The sequence below is a fragment of the Plectropomus leopardus genome, chromosome 23 (assembly GCF_008729295.1).
Source record: "Plectropomus leopardus isolate mb chromosome 23, YSFRI_Pleo_2.0, whole genome shotgun sequence".
In the NCBI taxonomy this organism is placed as follows: Eukaryota; Metazoa; Chordata; class Actinopteri; order Perciformes; family Serranidae; genus Plectropomus; species Plectropomus leopardus.
The window spans coordinates 13,204,320-13,217,598 of NC_056485.1; the positions used below are offsets into that span (position 1 = coordinate 13,204,320).

The 13,279-nt window shown below is 37.5% G+C and overlaps 1 protein-coding gene and 2 non-coding genes across 3 annotated transcripts in view; 2 read left to right on the forward strand and 1 right to left on the reverse strand.

The window, feature by feature from the left end:
- col4a6 (collagen, type IV, alpha 6) overlaps positions 1 to 13,279 on the reverse strand; it is a 133,910-nt gene that overhangs the window by 75,826 nt on the left and 44,805 nt on the right. The gene's annotated exons all lie outside the window — the stretch shown is intronic.
- Positions 5,981 to 6,054, forward strand: trnan-guu. The gene has a single exon. It is a non-coding gene; the product is annotated as a tRNA-Asn (tRNA).
- Positions 7,992 to 8,065, forward strand: trnan-guu. The gene has a single exon. It is a non-coding gene; the product is annotated as a tRNA-Asn (tRNA).

Sequence of the window (13,279 nt, forward strand, 5' to 3'; positions counted from 1 at the left end):
CAATTTGTTTCTGAACTATTTTTTGCAGACTTATCCTACAAGATGCTATAAAATAGACTACATATGTTAAAGTAGTAGCTCTGTGTAACTTTTGCTAGTCTAATGGGTTTCAAGACTATCTCAGCGTACACACAAATGTCCATAAATGGTAAGCGTTCCCAAAACTCAGAGTGAGGTCTTGAAATAAGCCGCTCAGTTGTTGCTTTAATTTGGCCAGCGCAGGAACCTTGAGAAAGACCTTGAGGGTTTCCTTAAACTATCCAGCAGGTTGTCCCTATTTATGTGCTTTTAATTCAGTGTATTTTTCTCTTCTTTGGTGGTGGCAGCACTTATTAATTTCAATAATTATCTTGAAACTCAGAAACACACCAGTTAGGACAAAGAGGTAGAATTTCTAAATATTTTACTGTCTGTAACAGTCATGACTGTTGCATTTAAACAGCTACAAGGTATCAATACTAGAGGCTCCATGAAGTATTAATCATTTATAGTATGAAACATATTTTGTCATCTTACAGAAATGTAAAAGAAAGATTTTCATTTTTAAATACTTTAGGGTGCTCTGTCAGTTTAAGTCAAAACGGCAGTTAACACTGAAAACCAGTAGCATTTTTCACAATCATTGTCACAGTGCTGTTAATTTGGCTAAATAATGTTTACAATCAATGATTATTAAAGCTTGTATTGAAGTACTGGTTATACTGATGTATTTTTTTATGTTTTTGACACTGATGATACCCATGCTGATATATATATATATATATGTAAGTAAATCTGGAATTTAAAAACTTATAAATAAGTAAAAATAAATTAAAATATAAACACTATATTATAAATATATGTATTTTTATTTTTTATTTTTGGCATTTTAGCCTTTTATTAGACAAGACAGATCAACAGTGTGAAACGGGGAGAGAGAGATGGGGCAACATGCAGCAAAAGGCCTTGAGCGGGAGTCGAGCCCAAGGCTGCAAGGCAAGGACACTGTCTTTATTCATGGGGCCAGTGACACCCCATAAATATAAATATTGTGAAAGCTATTCTGTGCCTTAGAGGTTAAAAATTCTTTTATCCACTTAAGAATAACAAGGTATGTGTGGGAATCTCCAGAGAAACAAATGCAGAGACACAAAAACAAAAACACTCAGTGTAACTAAGCTTTGAGTACATCCACATATAAGCAGCCTGCAGGCAGAAAAAAACTACCCACTATGCGATGCTATAGACACCCCCCTCTCCTCCTCCCCTCACCAGTCAATCAGCTTTTCAGCAGCTCTTAAAGCAGCATGGTGAGGTTAAAATATCACCCTGACGCGCCTTCTTTTGTGATCTGATCCACGTCTTTCTCTTGCTGCTAAACACACAAGTCAGGCATGTATTTTTGCATGTGGGAGAGGAGACAGAGGGACAGAGGAGAGGCCAGGGTCGGTGAGAGAACAACAGAGTTACCTACAGACCATTAGACTTTGATGGGAACCAGTAAAATACAGCCTGAAGCTGTGAATGGGACAGACAGAAAGCAGTGTGAGAAGGGAGCGGAAAAAATCTCATTCTCAGTCCAAGGACAAGCTAGAAAGAGAGGGAACTCAATTATTTGGACATGATCACACATGATCGGTTACTTCACTATACTTAAGACCTATAGTCCAAAAAGACAAAGACAAAAGGTATAAAGCATTTTTGAAAAAAATAAATACGGAGGCCCAGAGGTGACTATTGTCACTGACAGGCTATCTGTTGAATAGTATAATAGAAGGCCAGTAAAAATGCATGTTTTTTTTAACACGATGACAGGTTATAAAATAAAATTTAATGTGCTATTAAACTGTTATTGTGTTGTTTTTTTTATGTGTATTTACTTTTTATTTTTTTTATGACTATTTTATTGTTCAGCTTCATGGTACATGTATTACATCTGTCTTTTTTATTGGGATCATGCCAGATATATTCTCACTTAAATCTTATGTTATCCCTGGATATTGTTTTTCTTCACATCCATATATAAATGAAAACAAAAGTATCATCTATTTTATAAAAACCCGAGAGTTTTCTATATGGAGGAATTTGTAACAACAAAATAATTCTTTTTTATTTCTGTAACAGCACGGAGACTATCAGACACAACTCATCTCCTATCTATATTTTCTTTTATTCCATTCAGGCTCTCTATAGGGGCATTTTTATTACAATGATATCAACAGAATTAATTAAGTTATTTATTTTGGTAACATGTATTCGTGTGATTAAAGGGACTGTGAGAGAGGAGACAAAAACAACCTTTCTTCTCCTAAAGGTGGATCATCGTGTGCCATGCGGAGACTATTTGGTTCATACAGTTGAGATACTCTGTAAAGTTTGCCCTCAGGTTGCAGCTCAAAAGAAAAGAAAATGAGAACTTCTAGACAATAAAGTGAGAAAGAAAGCTGTAGGAGATCCTTTTACATGATGGACAGTCAGGGAGGAGCAGAGGAGTGAAGAGGAGGTGGAAATAAAGGTCTCAACTAAATCATGAAGTCACTCCCACCTGAGAGACTCTGAAGTTAACACTCATGTACACACACATGCACACACAAAATAATGAGAGAGAGGCATCGCCAAATGCCTTTCTTTAGTCTAGGGGGTCCTGAGGCGATGTGTGTATTTTTGTGTATTTGTGTGCATGTCAGAGTGAGACAACATGTGTGAAGAAGCAGCTCCTAGGATGACGATCAACGGAAATTGCGGTTGTGGTTAACAATGATGAAAGTAAAGCTCTGTAGGTGACATCGTTTAGGGTGATTTAAACAGTCGCTGCAACTCCTTCCTGTGGCTCCACTTAAAGGTGGTGAGACTGACGATGGGAGAGGAAGTTACGGATTAAAGAACGAACGCAAAGAAAGGCCACCTTAAGCAAACACTGCAATTTCTTTACCTGAACATCTGTCATCTTGTGTTTACAGCTCAATGTATGAAGAAAGTTGAGGGTTACAATTTTGACTGGGGCCAGAGATACTGCTAATCTATTCACTCACAATACTGAAAGCTTCTTTACCCCGCCTGTACTTCCTGTGTCGCATTTTGGATTAAAATGTTTACTGTATATTGCAGTTTAGACAAATCAAAACTGTTCTCTACTTGTGTCTTCTGAGCAATACTTCTAACTTTACGTAAAGCTAGCATGTGGAATACGCTTAAAATCTTTACTAGCTAATGTATGCTGACTAGCCTTCTGACTGGAATTAAGCAATACATTGTGGGACGATAACCTTTCATAAAATATAACACTTCAAAGAAAAGATCAGAATCGGTGATACTGGGTACAAAATAGCCTTTTGTCCATTATTATGTTGCATGGGAAACTCTTTTTTGTACACATCATTTTGGGACAAAACTCATCTTAGTTCATCTTATCTTATAATAAAGTTTCCTTTGCATAAGTTATTTTGGAATGAAAATCTTTTCTGGGCATTTGGGGAAAAATCTGCTTTCCCTTCAAAGTTCAATAACTCTTACATTGCCTTAAGACATTGTGGAAGCTGCAGAGTGGAATTTCTTATTACAAAACAAATGTTTCATTTGATGTATCCTCACTTTAATGAATACTATTTTCTGATGTTAGAGCTGCCGGCTGTAGTTGTGCTGCACATCCTTATGTGACTTACAGGAAGAAATGTCACTCAAAAGCTCATTTTTCCAGCCAAAACTGAGTCAACAATCAATTTACAACAAATACCTTTAATCCAGGTGATGCAAAAAGGAAAGAAACACATGCACACCACAGTTTGCATGCATAGTTTAGCATGCTACAACAGAGCTGGAGTAACCCCAACAGCCCCCGACACAGACAAGAGGAAAATGTCTTTGGTACCTGGAGGCTACACTGTGTTGACATACTTTTATTATTAAAAAAACATCAATCTGAATACCAGGACAACGGCTCGCCTGCAGTAATGTTCACAATAAAAGGAGCAGAGTTTTGTGGAGGCTGATTTTTTTTTTATCTGGGAAAGGTTGGGAAGTTTGGCATGTTGAAGCAAAAGGAGGGTTTGACAATATCTATTCGTACAGGCAGACAAAAACCACGTATGCTTGCACGCAATGTGAACACAGTACATTTAAGGTTACTTGCGGTTAGTTTTGTGAATCAGTGCGTCAATTACCTTCAATCAGATGATGAAACGCCAATACAATGTGTGCAATCTACCATTTAAGTCTGCAAGTCCATGTATGTCTGCACTACAAAAAAAATTCCTACACATTTCTTCTGGGTGAAAAGTCTCTATAATAAATCCTCACTCATGCCAACATATAGGTGAAGAAAAAAGTTCCCACTGTACACTGACTTAATAAATAAATGAGCGTCAACAGAGTGATTTTCAGCTGTCAGGCCTTCCATTATATGACCAGGATTTATCATCGTCCCCTTTTGGTATCTAGGTGCGCTGCAATGCCTGCAACATCCAAGTATTTCTTTCACATGTGTAATTGAACAGCCTCTATAATGAGTGCATGGAGCCAGCGGAGGCCATATATTGTGCTAAACATCCCACCACATACCGCGTCTCAGTCTGCAGTATCCATGTGAGGAGCACACGAATTTGCTGAGAGATATTTAGGATACTTGGCAACATTGCATTGCACTTGGATACCAAATAAGCTCCTCATACATGTGATGTGTAAATCAACTTAAGGCTGTATCACTGGGTATATTATCTTCTCTGATCAAAAAACGTGGAGCCCAATATGAAAATACGACCCACCTTAACATGTTACAAAATGGTACACAAGTTAAATATTTCCTGGAGCTGTAATTTGATGTTGTTAACAGATGTATTAATGTAATTATAATAATTACAGACATTGGGTTTTGCTTGGGATTAATGTGGCTTTGCTGATGAAAGATTAAGATGCAGTGAAAGAAGACAAGATAAAGGAAGTAGTCACCGCCTCTATGATTTAGAGTTCACAGCCAGGAGAGATATTATAGATATGCAAAGTTAGTTACATTTTTATGAATTAAAATGTTTGTATTTTTATTGCAAATAAAAATATATCCTCTACTGTATTTGAGTACAAGATTTTTCAAACACGTATTATCAGTTTCTAAAATATAATGTGCTGCTATAAATTAAACTAACCCAAACGTATAGCAGATATAATTTACTCCTACTTGACCAGCTACAACATTAAAGTAATGTTTACATGTTAAAACCTGTTAACATCCATGCACCAGTAATAATGATCCAGTCATATAACACTGACAGTGCCAATTCTGCAATAGCTAGTATAATAATGACCATAATAAGTATTTTTGAGTCATAGTTTAATATTTTTAAATTAATTCTGTTGCCATACCTATGTTCCTTTAATTGATGAACATTTTTAGTGCAGAACTTTTTCTTGAATTGGAGCATTTTTATATTGTCACACTGCTATTTTTCCTACTTGATGATATGATAAATGATATGTTTGTAGGGAGGATTAAGAATGTCATCTTTCTACATATGATTGGTCGCTCATGCCCCAACCAGGGACTAAGGATTTTGTGTGTGTAAATCATCAGATGACATTGTGTAAATGAATAACTTGCTTTCTGTAACCCGAGGTAACGGGTAGAGAAATCAGTAGCAAATCTATAACTGGCGCCAAATGAACATCATCAAAAGCCGAATGTCCTTGAATTTCTAAATAACTAAATTCCAAGTGACAGTGTGACTGAAACTGACATTTAAAAAGATGTCAATTATAACATGCACTGGCCCATGTATGTGACCAAAGGAGCCAATCATTTTTAGCCAGGAATATAAATGTCATCTTCTTCACAGCTGGTAAGCGAAATAGCTATATAGAAAATAGTGTCAGAAAAGTCAGGTCAACTGTCAACTGTTTAGGCTAATGCTAGCATGCTAGCTTCTACTTGGTGTGTGAAATCAGTCTCACAAGCATCACAATCTGTTTTTCTAGATGCAACTCTATCTGTTTCTCTTGCATAACAGAAGCAGTCTCTGTGGCGCAATCGGTCAGCGCGTTCGGCTGTTAACCGAAAGGTTGGTGGTTCGAGCCCACCCAGGGACGTATAATATTTCAATGCTCTTGTAACATCATTTAAATGAATAACTTGGTTTCTGTGATCAGAAAAGTAACTACGGCTTCTGAGAGTCTACTGAAGTCAGATGCCAGATGTGTGTGTGTGTGTGTGCTACCGGTCATTAGCATAACTTTCAATGAAATCATCTTCCGCAAATACTCTTCCATCGCATTAACTCAGTCCAGACTGATCTGGAATGTAAGACGAGCAGGAGGAGGATGTTACCAGACAAACCTGGCAACAAGACAAGTTTCCCAGGAAACCAGACAAACAACACATATCTGACATGACAACGGGGGCACACTTGACTGGGCAATCTGTTTTTTAACCATGCTGATACGTGTTTTTTTGGGACAATCCCATTTTGGCTTTAACATATTTTATTTTAGCAGCTTATTCAGGGTTAGGGGCGAGTTTCGAATGTGTGGATGTGGATCAGAGCATGAGGGATTTTAAAAGATAGATGAGATGCAGTTTAGGAACAAACCTCGTGATGTCTTAGATGTATATATTAAAACCTGTGGGGCAGCTTACAGAATTTTTTAAGTGCTATGGCACTTGTTTTATGCCATATTTCCTTTGGGACTGCTGAAACACGACCAATTTTTACCAAACAAGTGGCTAAATATCTGCGTTCCTGTGATCTAAATTTGGAAGAGTTTGTAAAAGATCAAATTCAAAGAAAAGCCTGAGCCATTACAGTCTGAAGCTGCATAAGTATATATTTACACACAGTCTAAATATAACATCTAAGCAGAGAAATATTCTGATTTATGAGAAAAATTTAATCTAAATATAGATCACTTTATAATTATGAATCGTCACACGGTTCCAAATCTCCAGCCAGAGGTGTCTCTCAGCTGTTTTGTTTATGTGCCTGAGATTAAGATACTGCACCTTTATTCACACGAGGAATCTCTTTATCTGATGTGCGATATGATATCTGATAAACGTTAACTTTCAGACATCCACATCCCCTCCAGAGAAATGTTTTTTTCTTCCTGAAAAATGTTTCTCTCTTCCAGAGAAATGTTTACAGGGCTTATTTAACCCTTGGTGTAAAGTTAGTGATGCTTATTTGACATAGGTAAAGTGTAATGTATGTCACTACTACATCAAATCAATGATACTATGCTGTATAAATGAACAAATAGATTTAGACAAATTTGGGGGAAAAACCATTACAATACATGTGTAGATTCTGAAAACACAAAAAACAGTGAGAAATGTGACTGAACTATTGCACGCAGTTCTTCTTAACTTTGATTGATGATATCTTAAATTTGTTGAGTCTGGATGAAGATCATCCAAGATTAAATCACACAAAGCACCTGTTCAGCAGCGTGGGAAAGTGCTGAAGAGGTATTGAGTGAACACAGAAAATGCAGCCTACAGATGAAGCCTTCACAGAGGTCTAGTTCTAAATACACCGTACCATAATAAATGGTTTTAGACTTTTTTCCTGCACTGATGCACTGCATTTTTTTATTTGGATTTTTCACATGGCACCAACATGGAAACTGAGTGTCAGTGTTACAAAATACATAATAACTAAGCAAGACAAAAGAGATAACTACAGGGAAATAATTTAAAATTCACCAAAAGAGAAAAACCACATTCCAAATTTACCAAAAAAGAAAACGTAAAACCTCATTAATGTCTTATTTTAATCTTTTTTGGCAAGCAAGCCAGAGCACATATTCAAGAATCACCTGTTAAACCAATGTTTTGTAAACTACATATTAAAAAGGATACAATGAGCAAATATAACAGCACGGCTTTGATAAAGCTTAGCAAGCTTAAGCTCTTTTTTTAGATTTCAAAATTGCTGCCAAAATCTCTGATTCATGGATGTCTCAGTAGAGTCTGCTTTGCTAACACTATCTTATAATTGTTATCTATCATCTTTTATCAAAGGCCTGAAGTCTCTGTGGCGCAATCGGTCAGCGCGTTCGGCTGTTAACCGAAAGGATGGTGGTTCAAGCCCACCCAGGGACGCAGTGCTTTACATTTACGAGACCAAGTAATGAGACGTAAATGAATAACTATTAACTATTATTACTATTAACACCAAGCTTCCACAAATCTACTAAAAGGTAGAGTTGGGGATTGGGGAGAAAGATTGTTGATATTTGAACTCAACACCCAAACAAATCCACCCTTCCTGTCAGGGCTCTTTCTGGAGCTCTGTCATACCATTCCCCTCACTCTCACTGCATTTTATACATCGATGGTCTTTCTCTAGTCCTGTGCACGAGCACAAACACAGTGTTGTGTGACCAGGTTCAAAACCACTTTGCTTCCCATTTACAGAGCCAGGGCTGTGTATGAACACCTGTTTTTTTAGGGCAAAGACAGTACGGACTGCTAATGGACCCTGAGGAGATATTTGCTGAATTTGCCATAAAGGGTATCGAATAGGAGTATATAAGTATAAGTATGTAAATAAATTCAAAAAGCCATGTCATGCAGTATAGCACTAATACACTAGAATAAGCCACTTAATTTTGTCTGTCTCTGTTGTTATGATTTACCTTTAGATGCTGCGCTTTCAGTATTAATCAAACAACCAGACAGTGACGACATGCTAACAAGGTGCTGTCACAGTCACACAACTAATCAGACAAAATCAATCACTTGTATCAGAAGCCAAATAGCCTCTCCAGATGTTCCCTTCTCTGAAAATGTAAAGAGGAGTGAAAAAGCCCATAAAGACGGAGACGAATGGATAATGGGACCCAGGAAGTGGAGGACAAACCCAAACCAGGTGTGTAAGCCTGCACCCCTCAGGTACTCCACTTGTCCTACACTGTGTTTAAAATGACTGATGGTTGAACTGCAAGTGCCCAGACACATTTGTCTTTCTGCTGTTTTACCAACCATTGTGTCTCTCAGCCCAACATCAAAATATCTGGACAGTAAGGGACATTTACAACAATTCACAGCTAAATATTAAACATGTAGAATTACTCTGCGAACCAGTCAAATTGCAGGTCATAATGACTCACAAAATCTAATCATAATGACCAACAAAATCTAGTCAATTCATCCTTGAGTCCAAGCAGATGTTTGTGCTAAACTTAAAGAAATTCCTTCAAATGCGTTCTTGAGATATCACATTCACAAGAGTGAGAAGGATGGATGGACAGACAAATGGTCAAACAGACATATGTACAGATTGATGGACAAGCAGAAAACTTAATGCTTCCGGCCCCAACTGTCGCCAATGTGGAGGCATTATAAAAACGCTTATACAATAGCAGGAGTGAGTTGAGAAAGATAGGTGTGTCACTGTAAAATACGACTGAAAAGCTGACTGAAAAGCTGTCAGTTCAAAATGTGATTAATATCCTGTTAAATGCCTCTGCAACAATGCCTAATATATAGAACAGTGTCAAAGAGCAAATCATTCATGCCCTCAAACTCAAAGCAAATCAGTCACTCATCACCTCCTCTGCTCCTAAATGTGTGTGTGTGTGTGTGTGTGTGTGTGTGTGACACACATTCCTCTATCTCACATGTATTTTCTGTCTCCTTGAGAGTTACATGACAAGACAAGAGACATACATAGCTGTCGCTCACCACTGTGCGAGTGTATGGAGGGAGTGTGTGCTGTCCTAAGTGTGTCAGCAGAGAGGTATCCTGACCCAAACACACAGCTGCTTTTCCAGACCCACTTTCCCTCTAGAACAACAAAGATGGTCAATTTTCCTTCCTCGTCCTTACATATTTAGCTTTGTTCTTATTTCTGTGGTTTAAAATGACCTTGAAAGTCTTTTTAAAATTTTTAGAACATGAAATTCCTGGAAAGGTTTTGCAAAGAAAAAAATGGTCCCTAATTGAGCGCTAATGTTGTTGCCTCTTTTAATCTTAGATCAACATTTTGATTGACATAATGCTTGCTTGTACTGAACTAAACATTGTGTAACTTGTTAGTCCTGAAATGTGAATTTCTTTTTCATTCTTAATCTTCACCCCTTTTCCATTATCATGGCAATGACAATTGCTACTGATCACCAAATATTTAATTACTTCTCAGATTATGTTTTCATTAACTGATCAATCATAATACCTAACAAATGCATTTAAACTACTTTTCACTAATAGCTAAAAACCCAAGAGAAAAAAAAAGATAATGAATAAAAAATCTTCAAGTTTGAGAAGAATTGCACACAAAAATTAAATTTTGATTAATTAAATTCCATATACCAACTGTACAAGTTGAAAAAATAAAACTACCAGAGTTAAACCACTGAAAACTTTTTGATAGTCTATCACATCTTGAACTCCCAAAACTTCAGCTAACTCAAAAAATGGGTTAAAAGCTACAACAAGAGGATTAAAAAAAATGTTCTAGCTAAGTAAATCAAAAATTTGGTATTGTCAAAACATAACCCTTCTATGTCTTCATGTCTCCCCCTGCCCCTCACCTTTCATCCCTTCCTCCGACTCTCTGACCCTGAAACTGAGAAAGGACCTCCACAGGGAGGGAGGGAGAACGAGAGACACGGGAGTAATGAAAGCAGGGAGAAGTAGGTTTCCAGTGGACTGGATCAGATTGGGCTGTGGAGGTCAGGAATGTCATGTTGCCGGCTGCAGGGGGTCAGGATCACTGGGCTTAATGGTCTGCAGAGACCTCATATTGGAACTCAACGTTTCCAAATCTAAGAATTTGAGGAATTCAAAGGGACAGTGAAGGAGGGTCTGTTCTCTGAAATGGATAATTTTGCTTATCTGTATAAGGGCTTGGGAGATCTAAGAATTCCTGGGATGCTGCTTTTTGACAGAGGTTGTATGTTGAAGTGACGACTACTGGCCCAAAGTCAGTGTCATGCATAATTAAATAAACAAAAATCCAAAGAAATCTGGATTTTCCCTACAAAAGCTGTCTTTTTTTTGACATAACCATAATTGTTCTGAATCACTCGTTGCACTGCTCACCTAAAAAAATCAATTGCCAATCAGACGTTGAAGGGTAGCTTCTGTCGTTTGTAAACTGAGCCCTGTTTTCATAAGTTTTTGTGTCTAAGTGACTAATGGGTGAAAAGTTCATCAGTTGTCTGATGAAGCGTGCCCTCGCTCGAAATGTAAAAAACAAATGTGAACGGCAAAAACAAGCACTTTAAGTGGAAGTAAACAGACGGTGTGATAAGCCCCAAGTGGTTACATGGCAACCTGTTTTGCCGCTGCTGGCTGCAACATCTCGCTCAATACCTTACTAACTGTTATTCCCATTAGTCACTTTGACATAAAAACATGGGAAAAAGGGTCCAAGATTAAAATAATACTAAAGCTACCCTTTGAGGTCTATTAAATAAATATTTCTCTAAAATTGTGTGTACAATGAATACATTAACTTGTTTACACTAGATGGAAGACATGAACTTTCTGTATGTAAAGGACTCTGTAAGGTCTTCTTGTTTTTTGTTGGGATAAAGATTGAGTTTTTGTCTAATAAAGCCTATGCCAACGGCCCAGTTATTTTCTTTTTGTTGATTAATACCTAATGTATAAAAATGTATTTTACAAGGAAGAAAACTGATTCAAAAATTGACCTTAAGCCCTTCACAGTTTTGTCAATTGATAATGTTTTTGCTGGGATGATTTAAATATTAATTATTAATTTACATTAAAAACACACAAGCACCTTGTGACCTTTTAATCAACCAACAGTTCAGAATTGGAATCTACCAGGAGCCAACTACAACATAGTATATTGTAAAGCAGGGAGAAAAACAGTGAACAGTCGGTGGATCATATCCTGTCTGGATGTTCAACTGGGCATTTCTTTATGCAGGTGTATCTGTGTGTTTGTTTAGCCTTGTACCTATGAAAACTGGGAGTTTAGGATGCATTTAGTAAATTTCCTGTCCGTACATGTGTGTGTGTGTGTGTTTCATTCCTCTATCAAAGTAGGAATGTGATGCATTTGTCTTTAAAATTTCCTGTCTGTTCAAACCTATCATGTGGATGTTTACTTGCAGCTTTTGTGCGTATGAGCATCGTTCCATGATGGCTTACACGTACACATGCCAGACATGCCTGGGTCAAACAGAATCTGCCAGTACCTCTTATGGTTTGTTTTATCTTTCACTGGCGCCAAAGAAACAATCACAAAATCACAGGAAAAGCACTGAAAGTTCACTTAAGTGTGCTTTTGCATTGATTGATAACTCAGTGTACAGTATCTGACACACTTAACCGTGACCATGTGGGACTCCAGGCAGGTTAAAACAAATTACATATTTGAAAATAGTGTTCGGCTGCGGGATTTTAGTGAACTTTATCTCTAAGCATCGGTTAGAGAATGCTGCGCGGACACACCTACATTCGGGTAAGCAGCTGGCTTTCAAATCTTCCCATTTGCAGTTCAATACAGTGACCTGCACGAAAACAGATTCAAACCAGAACGTGTGTATATTTAGTTGAGAGTATACCAGCATGTTCTTGTGGACGTTTTGTTATCTTTGCGTTCTTTTAACCTTCCACTTCATTTCATTTACATTTACAGTTAATCAGTGTATTGTCTGCATGAGCTGACACATACTGTACATGAAATAGACACAAGAAGTCACAGTTACTGTAAATATTTGGAGGACATACACTTTTGCTGAAGTTAAAACTACATGTATGTTGAAGAGAGAGAGATTTTTAAATTCTATTTTAAAAAGACTCCATTTTAGTGCAAAAATGTGAAAAAAGGTGTGAATCCTCAAGTGCGGTGATAAACATGTTCATCAACAAATCTCCATTACTTTACTTAGAGTGTATAATCACTGTGGTATGTAGTGTGTGTATACTTACAAGCGTGTGTTTGGCGTTGGCTCCTTACATAAACAGGGCCGTGCTTTGAAGAAATTCCCACAATAATTAACATGAAAAATAGTTTTGACTGTCAACTCAACTACTGTCAATCAGTCAAGCCTTATGAATGTGTGTTTTTATCTCTTGCTATATCACACACACACACACACACACACACACACACACAGAGAGTCTCTCTAAATACCTCTATAATTACGTTCTCTCACTCCAATGGGGGACGTCTGTTGAAATTATCTTAATTACCTGGAGCAGGTGATAGGTGTTGTGCAGGTCTGTGAACACATACACACACACAGACTGAGAGCACCATGACAGCATCAGATCAATTTTGTGTTTTTGGATGAAGGGTGTTAAACACGTCAGTACATCTGCACGGCCTGCAGGCCT